Here is a 14,256-nt window from a genome sequence, read left to right on the forward strand (position 1 = left end):
TAAATGCTAAAACTGACCTGCCAGGTCATTATGAGTTCATAGACACCAAACATGTCTAGGTTCTCTTTTTTGTCTAAGTGGTGAAAAAAATGCAAAACTTTGCTAAAAAAAAAAATGCGCCATTTTCCAATACCCGTAGTGTCTCCATTTTTCACGATCTGGGATCGGTTGAGGGCTTATTTTTTGCATGCCGAGCTGGCATTTTTAATGATACCATTTTGGTGCAGATACGTTCTTTTGATTGCCCGTTATTGCATTTCAATGCAATGTCGCGGCGACCAAAAAAAACGTAATTCTGGCATTTTGCATTTTTTTCTCGCTACGCCGTTTAGTGATCAGATTAATCCTTTTTTTTATTGATAGATCGGGCAATTCTGAACGCGGCGATACCAAATATGTGTAGGTTTGATTTTTTTTTATTGATTTATTTTGAATGGGGCGAAAGGGGGGTGATTTAAACTTTTATATATTTTTTTTTTCACATTTTTTTAACTTTTTTTTTTTACTTTTGCCTCTGACAGGATCCCACCCCTGTCAGGGACCCCTCTGTCTGCAGCTCTGATGTTCCTCCTTCCCCTCTGGCTGCCTGACAGGGTGCTTCCTGGGTGAAGCCCAATCAGCTTCTGCCTAACTTCCTGTCCAGACCACCAGTTTTACTTAATTGTGAGGAGTGCCCTAATAAATAGGAGTGTAGCTCCCCCTGGTGGGCTGGAGTGTGAAGTGTGTTGTGTGGTTTGTGATACCTGGTAAAGAGATCTCCTTTATTGCCCTCAGACGTAATATCACTCCCCCTGGTGGAAGAATGACATTGCTGCAACGACCAGGACTCTGGGGCACGGCACAAGAATACAAACTTATGACAACTTTTGACACATTCAGAATAGGAATGTCTTTTTACACCAATGTAAGAATGTGATCCTCTGACCATTTGGGGCATCACAACCCTGGACCAGACCTCTATAGGGGACAATAAAACTTTCACATGTCACATTCTATTCTGTTAACTCCATCTACATTTACTGCCACTGTTGTTTTCTTCCCTTCCCATAATGATAGTTCTACTTCACATCTATCTTATTTACTGCATTATTCCTGTTGCGTATAATTATGTGACTCCTCAGAATTTGTATAATAGGGCAACCTCAAGCACACACAGTTGTGATAATAGTCCATTCATAGAAGAATTTGTCATGAAAAAAATCTTTTATTCTGGGAGTCCACAGCCAATAATCAGTTGGAAATTGTGAAAAACTGATGCGATGGATCAGTTTTTTCGCTGGATCCGAGTTTGTGGATCTGCCGGCTATTTTGTATTCTGGGGAGGAGAGAGAGAGAGAACTCCAGAATGTAAAATGCATGATTTGTTTAAAAAAACGGAATCCGTCACTGGATTCCATCATTTGACTTCACTCTTCTCCCGTTTTGGTCTGGATCCGTCGACGGACAGAAAAAACGTTCCTATGTCCATTTTTTACGGCTGCCAGGAAACTGATTTTCGACGGATCTGGCAAAAAAATGGATGAAACGTGAGGCCATCCATCACAATCCAGTGCTAATACAAGTCTATGAGAAAAAACGGATTCGGCGACAACTTTTTTTTTCAAAATTCGCCAGATTGTGCTTGACGGCAAAAAACTGATGTGTGAAAGCAGCCTTAGCAGTTGGCCTTAGGCCTTACTATCTACCTAGGGAATTCTCCATTTGCATTGCAGTAGTCATGTATATGCTGTATGTAAACTTTTGACTTTGCAGTAAGCAATAAAAATGCCTTAAATGATTGTCTCTCATTATTCTGGCATTTGGCAAATATTAATAATTATGGTAATCCTAACTGACCTCAATTGGAAAAGGTTTATTCTGATTTCAGATGTTAAGAAAAACATGCACGTGTCTTTTTATATAGTGTATGTAAACTTCTGGTTTCAACTGTATATATGTATACAGTGGGGAAATAAGCAAGGGATCAAATACTTATTTCCCCCACTGTACATATATAATGTACAGTATTTCAATCCTGTGATTTCCATAATTCCACTACTTTTCTTTCATGGTGTTACAACTTCAATGTTGGGGAGTGCATTTATATTTCTATACTTCCATACATGCATGTATGATAATATTGATATTATATTACACTCATTTTTATGTAAATTGCTTCAATGTAAACTGGAGAATGTAGCTCTTTAGTCTTCTTTGAGAAGATGTGGATATTAGTGCTGTACAACGGTATCATATGTTTCCAGCAAGAAGGAATGACATAGGTTCAAAGTGAAGATGTTGATAAACAGATATTGTGCTGAGATATTGAGATAAAAGGGTTCAATGGATAGTAGCATCTAAAGGTACCTTCACACGAAGCGACGCTGCAGCGATAGCGACAACGATGTCGATCGCTGCAGCGTCGCTGTTTGGTCGCTGGAGAGCTGTCACACAGACCGCTCTCCAGCGATCAACTATGCCGAGGTCCCCTGGTAACCAGGGTAAACATCGGGTAACTAAGCGCAGGGCCGCGCTTAGTAACCCGATGTTTACCCTGGTTACCAGCGTAAAATCTAAAAAAAACAAACAGCACATACTTACATTCACGTCCCCCTGCGTCCACTTCCTGACTGACTGAGCGCCGTACAGTGAGAGCAGAGCGGTGACGTCACCGCTGTGCTGCTTTCACTTTCACTTTGCGGCGCTGAGTCAGAGGAGGAAGCAGACTGCAGGGGACGCAATGTGAGTATGTGCTGTTTGTTTTTTTTACATTTTACGCTAGTAACCAGGGTAAACATCGGGTAACTAAGCGCGGCCCTGCGCTTAGTAACCCGATGTTTACCCTGGTTACCAGTGTAAAACATCGCTGGTATCGTTGCTTTTGCTTTCAAACACAACGATACACAGCGATCGGACGACCAAATAAAGTTCTGGACTTTATTCAGCGACCAGCGACATCACAGCAGGATCCTGATCGCTGCTGCGTGTCAAACGAAACGATATCGCTAGCGAGGACGCTGCAACGTCACGGATTGCTAGCGATATCGTTATAATGTCGTTTCGTGTGAAGGTACCTTAAGTGCATAAAAGGCGAGATGAATGCGCTTTCAGCAACACTGAAATTGTTATCTCACAGCAGCAGGTTTACAAAGACCTCTCTAGATTTTATTATGGTCAGTCACATTGACAGGGGAAACATCAAATGTGAGCACTCAATGTAGTCTGTCCTTGTTAGAAATGTTACTGTCTTTCTATGTCATGTCAGACTGCAGCTATTTAAAAAAAAAAGGAAAACAATAGCAAAGGAAAAAGGCACTAAAGAATAGTAATGAATTTCATGTTTAAATATAACTCTTTACATTGAGCAGCATCAGTATTCATACTAAAAACCTTCTCCTCAGAACTGTTCCTCCACATACAATCCTTTTTCTCCAGACACACACGGCCACATCATGTCCTATCCTGCTCCCACCTTCTAACGCTCTGTCTGCTACTCCTCATTGCCGGTGATATATCCCCAAATCCCGGCCCACCTCAACACATCCCCACGCTCATTTCTAACCCCCTACCTCGATCCTCTGCACGTTTTCCCATCCACGACAACCTCATACCCATTCATCCAGCCCCCACTCCCCCGGTCCCCTTACCTGGAGCACTATGGAACGCACGCTCCGTCTGCAACAAACTGCCATTTATCCATGACCTCTTCATCACCAACAAACTCTCCTTCCTTGGCATCACGGAAACCTGGCTCACCCCCTCTGACTCAGCCTCTCCACCTCTCTCACACCTCTCGCTCCACCAACAAACGTGGTGGAGGAGTTGGCTTGCTCCTGTCCGACACCTGCTCCTTCACTCCAATCCCGCTACCACCCTCCACTACTCTTCCCTCATTTGAGGTGCACTCCATCCGCATCTATTCCCCCTCCAACCTCCAGCTGGCTGTCATCTACCGCCCCCCAGAAATAGCCATCTCCACCTTTCTCGACCACTTCACCACATGGCTACTTCATTTCCTCTCTGTTGACATCCCCACTATCATCATGGGTGATTTCAACATCCCAATTGACACTTCCACCTCAGCTGCCTCTAAACTTTTATCACTGACTGCCTCCTTTGGCCTCACTCAATGGTCCTCTGAGGCCACTTACAAAGATGGCCACACGCTGGACCTCGTCTTCACCCGCCTCTGCTCCCTTACTAATCTCACTAACTCACCCCTCCCCCTGTCTGACCACAACCTACTGACATTCTCTTCCCTCTCCTCTCCTAGTGTGCAACCCCCACTCCATGAACTCCCTCGCAGAAATCTCAAACATCTCAACTTACAATCACTCTCCGAGTCCTTTCTCCCTCTTACCGACATAGCCTCCCTTCATGACACAGATGCTGCTGCTTTTTATAACACCACAATAACAGCAACACTCAATTCGGCCGCCCCGCTCATGCATAGCAAAACTCGTACAGTCAACAGGCAGCCCTAGCTGACCAGCCTGACTAAAGAACTGAGACGGGCTTCCAGGATCGCTGAGCGAAGATGGAAGCGATCCCGCTCTGCTGACCACTTCACCGCATACCAGCAGTCCCTCGCCAGCTTCAAGTCCGCGCTCACTGCCGCAAAACAAACTTACTTCTCATCTCTCATATCCTCCCTGTCTCACAACCCTAAACAGCTTTTCAACACTTTCAATTCTCTACTCCGTCCCCCTGCACCCCCTCCCTCCCCTCTCATTTCTGCTGAAGACTTTGCCTCTTTCTTTAAACAGAAGATCGATACGAGCAGAGAAAGCTTTGGCCCACTGCCCCTCTTAGCTGCTCACCCCTGCTCCTCCAAAACCAGCTTCTCCACCATGACAGAAGATCAGCTCTCCACCCTCCTGTCAAGATCACACCTTACCACCTGCACGCTCGACCCGCTTCCATCCCACCTCATCCCTAACCTTTCCACGTTCTTCATCCCAACCCTAACGCACCTCTTCAACCTCTCACTCACAACAGGTGTCTTCCCCTCATCCTTCAAACATGCCAAGATCACACCCATCCTCAAAAAGCCCTCCCTCGACCCATCCTCTGTGTCTAGCTATCGCCCGATATCTCTTCTTCCTTATGCCTCCAAATTGCTGGAGCAACACATCCATCTTGAACTGTCCTCTCACCTCTCCTCCTGCTCCCTCTTTGATCGATTACAATCTGGCTTCCGTTCCCATCACTCAACTGAAACTGCCCTAACTAAAGTCACCAATGACCTACTAACTGCCAGGAACAAGCGACACTACTCTGTCCTCCTTCTCCTGGACCTGTCTTCTGCCTTTGACACTGTGGACCACTCCCTTCTGCTACAAATCCTCTCATCTCTTGGCATCACAGACTTGGCCCTTTCCTGGATCTCATCATATCTGACAGATCGGACATTCAGTGTCTCCCTCCGCCACACCACCTCCTCACCTCGCCCCTTGTCAGTCGGTGTTCCTCAAGGCTCTGTTCTAGGACCCCTACTCTTCTCCATCTACACCTTTGGTCTGGGACAGCTCATAGAATCCCACGGTATGCAGTACCATCTCTATGCTGATGACACGCAGATCTACCTATCCGGACCTGACCTCACCTCCATACTTACAAAAATCCTGCACTGTCTGTCTGCTATTTCAGCCTTCTTTTCTGCTCGCTTTCTACAACTGAACATGGACAAAACAGAATTCATCATCTTTCCCCCATCTCACTCTACCTCTCCGCCAGACCTATCCATCAATGTCAATGGCTGCTCACTTTCCCCAGTCCCACACGCCCGGTGCCTCGGGGTGATCCTCGACTCTGCCCTCTCTTTCAAGCCACATATCCAAGCCCTTGCCTCCTCCTGCCGCCTCAAACTCAAAAACATTTCCCGGATCCGCGCATTCCTTGACCGTGACACCACAAAAACACTAGTGCATGCCCTTATCATCTCCCGCCTCGACTACTGCAACCTCCTACTCTCTGGACTCCCCTCTAGCACTCTGGCACCACTCCAATCCATCCTACACTCTGCTGCTCGACTAATCTACCTGTCTCCCCGCTATTCCCCAGCCTCTCCCCTATTCCAAGCCCTTCACTGGCTTCCTATCGCCCAGAGACTCCAGTTCAAAACCCTCACAATGACCTACAAAGCCATCCACAACCTATCTCCTCCATACATCTGTGACATGATCTCCCGGTACCTACCAACACGCAACCTCCGATCCTCTCAAGACCTCCTTCTCTACTCCCCTCTCATCTCTTCTTCCCACAACCGCATCCAAGACTTCTCCCGTGCTTCCCCCATACTCTGGAACTCTCTACCCCAGCACATCAGACTCTCGCCTACCATAGAAACTTTCAAAAAGAACCTGAAGACTCACCTCTTCCGACAAGCCTACAGCCTGCAGTGATCCTGAACCTACTGAACCGCCGCACAACCAGCTCTGCCCTCTCCTAGTGTATCATCACCCATCCCCTGCAGACTGTGAGCCCTCGCGGGCAGGGTCCTCCCTCTTTATGTACCCGTGTGCCTTGTTTTTGCTCATGTTTAATGTATTTGTCTATATTTGCCCCGTATTCACATGTAAAGCGCCATGGAATAAATGGCGCTATAAAAAAGAATAATAATAATAAGAATAATAATAATACAGAATTTAACCCCAGAAACCATGTAGTGAAACTACATGAATCCTTGAAAGCTTGCAGCCAGTTATGTGTAAACATGAAGTCTGTTCAAAAGTTTTAAAGAGGTTGTCCGGCCTTAGGCTGTGTGACTACAGACTTGTGGCGCTGGGAGTGGGCGGCCATTTGACTGCAAGTATGTGATTAGCATGCTTTCAGTCACATTCCAACTAGACGGGTCCAACGGTACAGGAAAGAAGGATTTGATCCAGCAAAGCCATACAGGTAAAAATAAGTTTTTATTGGTACATGTTAAAAAGTAGGATAAAAGAAAACTGACACGTTTCTGGTGTTATAGTAGCACCCTTAGTCATAGGATGTTACAATAGAAATGGGGAAACACGCAGTATAAAGGGGAATAAGCAAATCAGCAAATGATAAACTTAATTACATTAGCAAAACACAAGCTGGGCAAGGGATGGCAACATACAAATCACTAAGCACAAGGGAAGGAAAATGTCAGTAAACGTAAAGCAGATAATTTTTGACATTCATCCCATTAGGATATTTAGTATCTAAATGCAGAATCCAGTAAGCTTCCCTTATTTTTACCGGGATGGCCATGCTGGGTCAAATCCTTCTACTCCATCTATATCTACTGCAGTTGTGCTCACCAGCAGGATTGGCACCCTCCAGAGACATTCCCGACCTCAGATGATTCAGGGCGCAGCCTGACAGCTCCCAGCCCTCTGTTAGACGTGTACACTGCCTTGCTCAATCCACTTGCATTGAGCGAGGCTGCGCTTGTCTAGTCGGTACGTGACAGTATGTATGCAAATCGTTCCCAGTGAAGTTAAATAATTGTAATGAATGTACCCCATTCTGCTGGGACCAGTGCCACATCTGAGATTAGAAGATTGTGGCATTTAGCTGAGCACAGGTCATCTTTAAATCTGCAAGGTCACTCAAGAGTTAACAGGTTTTTTGTGGCATGGAAAGAGTTTAGAGTTCCTAGTGGTCTATTTGTTGTGCTGCTTATTGGAACCCCACCCTTACATTATACAAACCTGTGCCTGATTTCCCTCCATGCAAGCAGTAGAATCTTTATTCTGTTCTTGGCTGCATTGGACAAGGTGTTTTGGAGGGTCGCACTTGTCGTTTTGAGCTTGTTGTATGCAGTTTGTTGTGAATTCCTCTTCCTTCCCCTTTTCGGCCTTCCTACTTGTTGCTTTTCTGCCTCGTTACTGTGCTCTTCTCTTTGTATTTTATCCTGTGTGCCTGTTGTTTAATTGTGCCTTGATTTTCCCCTGTCCAGCTGGTGTTACCCCTTTTACTCCTGCCCCTTTCCTCCCTGCAGGGAGAGTGGCAGCTGCATAGGATTTCGTAGTAGCTCAGAGAGGTACGAGATTCGGGCATCTTTACCTTCTGCATAAGGGATATATACATGTGGTAAAAATTGTTGGTCCCCTCGTTTATTGACATCAAAACTTACAATGGTCACAGAAATAACTTGAATCTGACAAAAGTAATAATAAATTAAAAATCTATGAAAATGAACAAATGAAAGTCAGACATTGCTTTTCAACCACGCTTCCACAGAATGAAAAAAAAAAAACTGAAATAGACCTGGACAGAAATGATGGTACCCTTAACTTATTATTTAGTTGCACAACCTTTTGAGGCTATCACTGTAATCAAGCGATTCTTGTAACTGTCAATGAGACTTCTGCACCTCTCGACAGGTATTTTGGCCCACTCCTCAAGAGCAAACTGCTCCAGTTTTCTCGTGTTTGAAGGTTTCCTTTTCCAGACAGCATGTTTCAGCTCTTTCCAAAGATGCTTAATAGGATTTAGGTCAGGGCTCATAGAAGGCCACTTCATAATAGTCCAATGTTTTCCTCTTAGCCATTCTTGGGTGTTTTAGCTGTTTGTTTTGGGTCATTATCCTGTTAAGCTTTCTGACACTGGGCAGCACATTTCTCTCTATAATCCCTTGATTGTCTTGACGTTTCATTGTACCCTGCACAAAATCTAGACACCCTGTGCCAGATGCAGCAAAGCAGCCCCAGAACATAACAAAGCCTCCTCCATATTTCACAGTGGGGACAGTGTTCTATTCTTGATATTATCATTTTTCCATCTGTGAACATAGAGCTGATGTGCCGTGCCAAAAATTTCCAATTTTGTCTCATCTATCCATAGGACATTCTTTCAGAAGATTTGTGGCTTGTCAACATCTAGTTTGGCAAATTTCAGTCTGGCTTTTTATGATGTTTTTCAACAATGGTGTCCTCCTTGGTAGTCTCCCATGATGTCCACTTTGGCTCAACGACTGATGGTGCGATCTGATACTGATGTTCCCTGAGCTTGAAGTTCACCTTTAATCTGTTTAGAAGAATCTGTTTTCTGGGTTCTTTCATTACGATTCGTATTATCCGTCTCTTTGGTTTGTCAGCAATTTTCCTCCAGCGGACACATCCAGGGAGGTTGGCTACAGTCCCATGGATCTTAAATTTTTCAATAATATGTGCAACTGTAGTCACAGGAACATCAAGCTGCTTGGAGATGGTCTTATAACTTTTACCTTTAACATGTTTGTCTATAATTTTCTTTCTAATCTCCTGAGACAACTCTTTCCTTCACTTCCTCTGGTCCATGTTGAGTTTGATGCACACCATGTCACCAAACAGCACAGTGAGTATCTGGAGTGCCCGCTAGGGCCCTAGGTCACTCGGGCTGGGTCCAGTGGTCCTTAAAGGGGTGGTCACAGTGGCAGAGACCCGGTCTGTGGCCCTGGGCATCCAAGTTAAAGGACAGGACTTTAAAGGGATTGTTTGAATAAAGAAGGTTTATGATGCCACCTGTGGTATTCGGTCAGGGATGACCGACGCTGCTTAAAGGGTTCCACTGGGGATGATGTTATGGCAGCAGGGATGGTATATCTTCCCACAGGTGAAGCTGGATCCCCGGGGCTCCCGGTGTAGTAGGGACAGGTGGTAGATTGTGTACAAAGAATCAGAGGACACAAAGTTGCAGTCTCTTTACCTTTTACTGGTGTAAGGCACCCACAGTCCAGCGTACGGATCACAGGTGATGGTAAGGTCTGTACAGCTTGGAAGCGATTCAGAAATCCCCCTAGCCAGGTAAGGTTGGAAGCCTTCTCTGCACTGTGTTTTAGTCCCTTGCTGCCTCAGGCCTCACACAAGGTCCTAATTTTCTCTCTGTCCCTTTTAGTAGGACACTACCCGCATGGCAGGCAACTCAAGCCTTTTTACAGGTGACTCTAAGTATGACTCCGGGCTCTATGTGCTGCTGTGCCTTGGGGTGTTAATGGTGGGCAGGCGACCTGCAATCTCCTGTCCTCCGGTTTGTGCTGAGGGGCATACAGTTACCCCCACAACCTCGGACTTCTGGCATCCGTATTCTTGCGCTTCAGTGTGGAGGGAGCTCAGTCGCAGCTCCCCTCCAGCTCTTTCCTCTCCTTCGCTTCTTCTCCCCTATCAGTCTCCTTCAGACTGCTCTGTCTCTCTCCTTTCCAGGAGCTGCAGAACCACGTGTCTGCACAGCCCCAGCTTTCCACTCCTCAGATCCTCTCTGTCTGACCGCTCTCTGTCTCTGTCCCTCTGACAAACTGACCTTGACTCTTCCTCCAGCCAGAATATATAGGAAAGTTCCTCTGAATCCAGGTCTCGAGCTCCCTCTTCTGGCCTGGAGTCAGAACAGCATTGCATGTACTTGTTACCTGTTAAAGGGATCCTTCCTCACTTCCAAGCATGGCATCACCCTCCCCGAGAGGAAAGCAATACCACTGTAACAACCAGTTACCTGGGGTGTTACATATCTGTAGCCCTATATACAGGCCCACTCACTGATTCCAAGATGGTAGACACCTTTGATGCTAGTTAGTGGACACACCTTGATTAACATGTCCCTTTTGTCACATTATTTCAGGGGTACCATCATTTCTGTACAGGTCTATTTCATGAGTTTTATTTTTTTAATTCTGTGGAAGCGTGGTTGATAAACAATATTTGACTTTCATTTGTTCATTTTCATAGATCTTTTATTTATTATTACTTCAAGTTATTTATGTGACCATTGTGAGTTTTTCTGTCATTAAATGAGGGGTACCAACAATTTTGACCATGTGTGTACTAGGGCATCCCTAGATTAGTGACAGTATAGGGTCCTTCTTCCCCAGCATGCCTATGCCCACAGAGTGACAGTAATACCAAGTTTGTTTTTTATATCTATTACAGCTTATAGCTCTTAAGATTTATGAAGCAGTGAGTCCAAGAGATGAGAAGAAAATGAATGTAAAAGAGAAATTACACTTTTGTTTGCAAAATATTTTAGTACAAATCATCACACTGGAATCTGTAGAAATCTTGAAATTTAGGAAGTCAATAGAAGAATTCAATGTGTGAGTTCAATATTAACTATTATCATTCAAGTGTGCAATAAAAACAAAATATCATCATAAACTGTATCCATGATACAACTGAACCTCTCAGAAATAAAGCCATTTCTTAGACTTGGTTCCTTTTCCACAATCCGAGAAATAAATTGGAATATGAGGGTATGCAAATCATGACCTTCATAATGTCTTTATTTTTTTGGATATGCTTGTATTTGCGAGGAAGTCATTGAGTCAATCATAATCTAGAGTAAAGGCAAAAGAAGTCCAAATAAATTGTACTCTATACCCCGCATTACGCCATGTGTGTGTGTTCTATACACTTAACGTTGAACAGAGGAGTATCTGGGGGGTAGATGGGGCATGCACCTTGGGCGCAGCTGGCAGGGAGGTGCAGTCGGTCCGCCTAATGTTCGAAGTGTCTCCTCCAGCAGCTGCATTTTGCCGCTACCCGGACTGTGAGTCAGCCATTCTCTGAGCTAGCTCTCAAGAACACAGTATGGTGAGTGGGGAGATTGTTGAGGACACAGTATGATGAGTGAAGGGGTGGGTGCGGACATAGTATGAGGAGCGAGGGGAAAATGTATGTGAACCTAGTATGGGGAGCACGGTTGATGGGATGGGTGAGGACACAGTATGGGGAGTCGGGAGGATGTGTGAGGAGGCACTATGGAGAGTGGGAGGGAAAATGTATGAGGAGTGAGGGGGAAATGTGTGAGGAGACTATAGAGGGGAAGAGTGCGAGGAGACAGTATAGTGGGAGAAAAGTTTGAGTGGGCACAGAATAAAGACTGGGTAGTTTGGAAGGGTAGTTTAAGTGCACATCCAGGAAGGGATAGTAAGTCATGAAGGGGGAGTACGGTGAGGGGGCACAGAATAGAGACTGGGCCCTACAGGGGGGGGCACAGTATGAAAAGATAGTGTGAAGAGGCGGCCCAGTATGGAAAGAGGAGGGCAGTATGGAGAGCACGTACCATAAGATGGGCAGTGTGGGGGTCATATTTTGTGAAGGGAATATAGGGAGGGCAATTATTTTTTCAGAGGCTCAGCATAGGGCAGATATTTTTATTCAGTGGCATTATAATGACATTGCTATCTTTCAGGGTATCATGTGGGGATGTGCTGCAGAAGTAGAGAGAAGATGGAAGTCTGCAGAGTGGATGAGAAAACTCATCATGGAAAAAATGAAGAAACAATAATGACTACAGAGACAAAGTCATCAGGTACCATGATTTTAATGTTTTTAGTGATACTATTTATGTTAGGAGCATTAAAGGGGTTGTCCAAGTTTGTGGTGAGTCTGTAGTCATTCTATGTGACTGCAGACTTCTGAATTCTCACAGTGCACACTGCACGCTGTCAGGATTCTCTCGTGAATGCGATTTACATACTTGCAGTCACGTGCTGGCTAGACATGCGTGAAGGATGAAAATGAACTGAGCGACGTCAGACACATCTAGTTGGAAAGTGGCTAGAAGTATACAAATTACACACTTGTGCAAGGTAGTAATTGTAAACTGCATGCGCTGTGAGAATTCAGAAGCCTGCAGTAACATAGAGTGACTGCAGACTTTCGTCTCAAACCTGGAAGTCCTTTAATTATAATAAATTATTAATTATATATCCTAACAGGGTGTAATATACTCACTGTCAGGATTCAGCTCTGCTTGCTGATTCCCGCAGTGATCACATGGCCACTTCACTCATATGCGATTTTCAATCTTACAGTCACGTGACAAGTAGCTTCTATTCCTGCTTGTCTCAGTTTTTCACTGAACATTGAAAGAATTAGGATGAGCAGCTTGCCAGCATGTGACTAAGTGTGCAAATCGCATATGTGATTGAATTCTAGGCCACCTACACTCTATGAGCGGTGAGCCCAAGTCTTTCCTGGTACATGTCCGCTGTTTTGAACAGCTGATATGTGCCTGGAATATCCACGAGTGGAATCGTGATCCACCCGCGACTATTAACCTGTTAAATGCCGTTGACAGCCGGAAACCCACTGGTGACCCCGTCACATGATCGTGGGTCACCGGTTAATTGGCATGACAACCAGAGGTCTCCTGGAGACCTCTATGGTTGTCACTGCTGGATTGCTGTGAGCGCCACCTGAGTGATCGGTGCTCATAACAAGTGAGTAATTCTACTACATAGAGGCGGTCTGATCATTGCCTCTTTGTAGCAGAGCCAATTCGGCTGTGGCAGCTTCTAGTCTCCCTTGAAGCATGCCAAAAGTAAAAAAAAATGTTTTTAAAAATATATAAAAAAAAATAAAATGTAAAAGTTCAAATCACCTCCCTTTCGCCCCATTCAAAATAAAACAATACAAAAAATCAAACATACACATATTTGGTATCACCGCGTTCAGAATCGCCCAATCTATCAATAGAAATAAGGATTAAGCTGATCGCTAATCGGAGTAATGAGAAAAAAAGTAAAAACGCTAGACTTACGTTTTTTTTGGTGGCCACAATATTGCATTAAAACGCAATAACGGGCAATCAAAAGAAAATGGTATCATTATAAACGGGAGCTCGGCATGCAAAAAATAAGCCCTCACCCAACCCCAGATCATGAAGAATGGATAATGGAAAGTGGCGCAATTTTTTTTAACAAGGTTTGGAATTTTTTTTTCACCACTTAGATAAAAAAGAACCTAGATATGTTTGGTGTCTATAAACTCGTAAAGACCTGAATAATTATAATGGCAGGTCAGTTTTAGCATTTAGTGAACCTAGTAAAAAAGCCAAACAAAAAAACAGTGTGGGATTGCACTTTTTTTGCAACTTCACCGCAATTGGAATTTTTTTCCAGTTTTCTAGTACACGACATGGTAAAAACAATTGTGTCCTTCAAAAGTACAACTCGTCCCACGAAAAACAAGCCCTCACACAGCCATATTGAAGGAAAAATATAAAAGTTATGGCTCTGGGAAAAAGGGGAGCAAAAAACAAAAATGCAAAAAAGAAAATACCTCCGGGGGTTAAGGGGTTAAGGAAACTTGATGATATGAAGTTAGGCTCTCATGAAGGTGAGACCTCTTACATTCATGTTTGTGCTGATGGAAAGTCTCAAATAAGTTAAGAAGGATGATTGACAACCTATCACGTCTGCCTTATTAAGGTGAGGGATCAATGTGACAACACAGCATTTAACCCCTTCGTGCCATGCGCCGTACTAGTACGGCGCTGCCGGCACTGCATTAGTGCCAGCCGCAGTACTAGTACGGCGCATCGATCTCC

At 44.6% G+C, this 14,256-nt stretch overlaps 1 protein-coding gene across 2 annotated transcripts in view; it reads left to right on the forward strand.

The window, feature by feature from the left end:
• Window positions 1–14,256, forward strand: part of LOC143815688 (uncharacterized) — a 187,274-nt gene that overhangs the window by 72,883 nt on the left and 100,135 nt on the right. Inside the window, exon 2 of one of the 2 annotated variants that reach the window (XM_077295202.1) lies at window positions 12,115–12,234. The exons of the other annotated variant lie outside the window; for it this stretch is intronic. The gene's annotated coding sequence lies outside the window, so the exon portion shown is untranslated. The remainder of the gene's footprint in view (window positions 1–12,114; window positions 12,235–14,256) is intronic. 2 annotated transcript variants of the gene reach the window in all.

Source organism: Ranitomeya variabilis, chromosome 3 (genome assembly GCF_051348905.1).
Source record: "Ranitomeya variabilis isolate aRanVar5 chromosome 3, aRanVar5.hap1, whole genome shotgun sequence".
NCBI lineage: Eukaryota > Metazoa > Chordata > Amphibia > Anura > Dendrobatidae > Ranitomeya > Ranitomeya variabilis.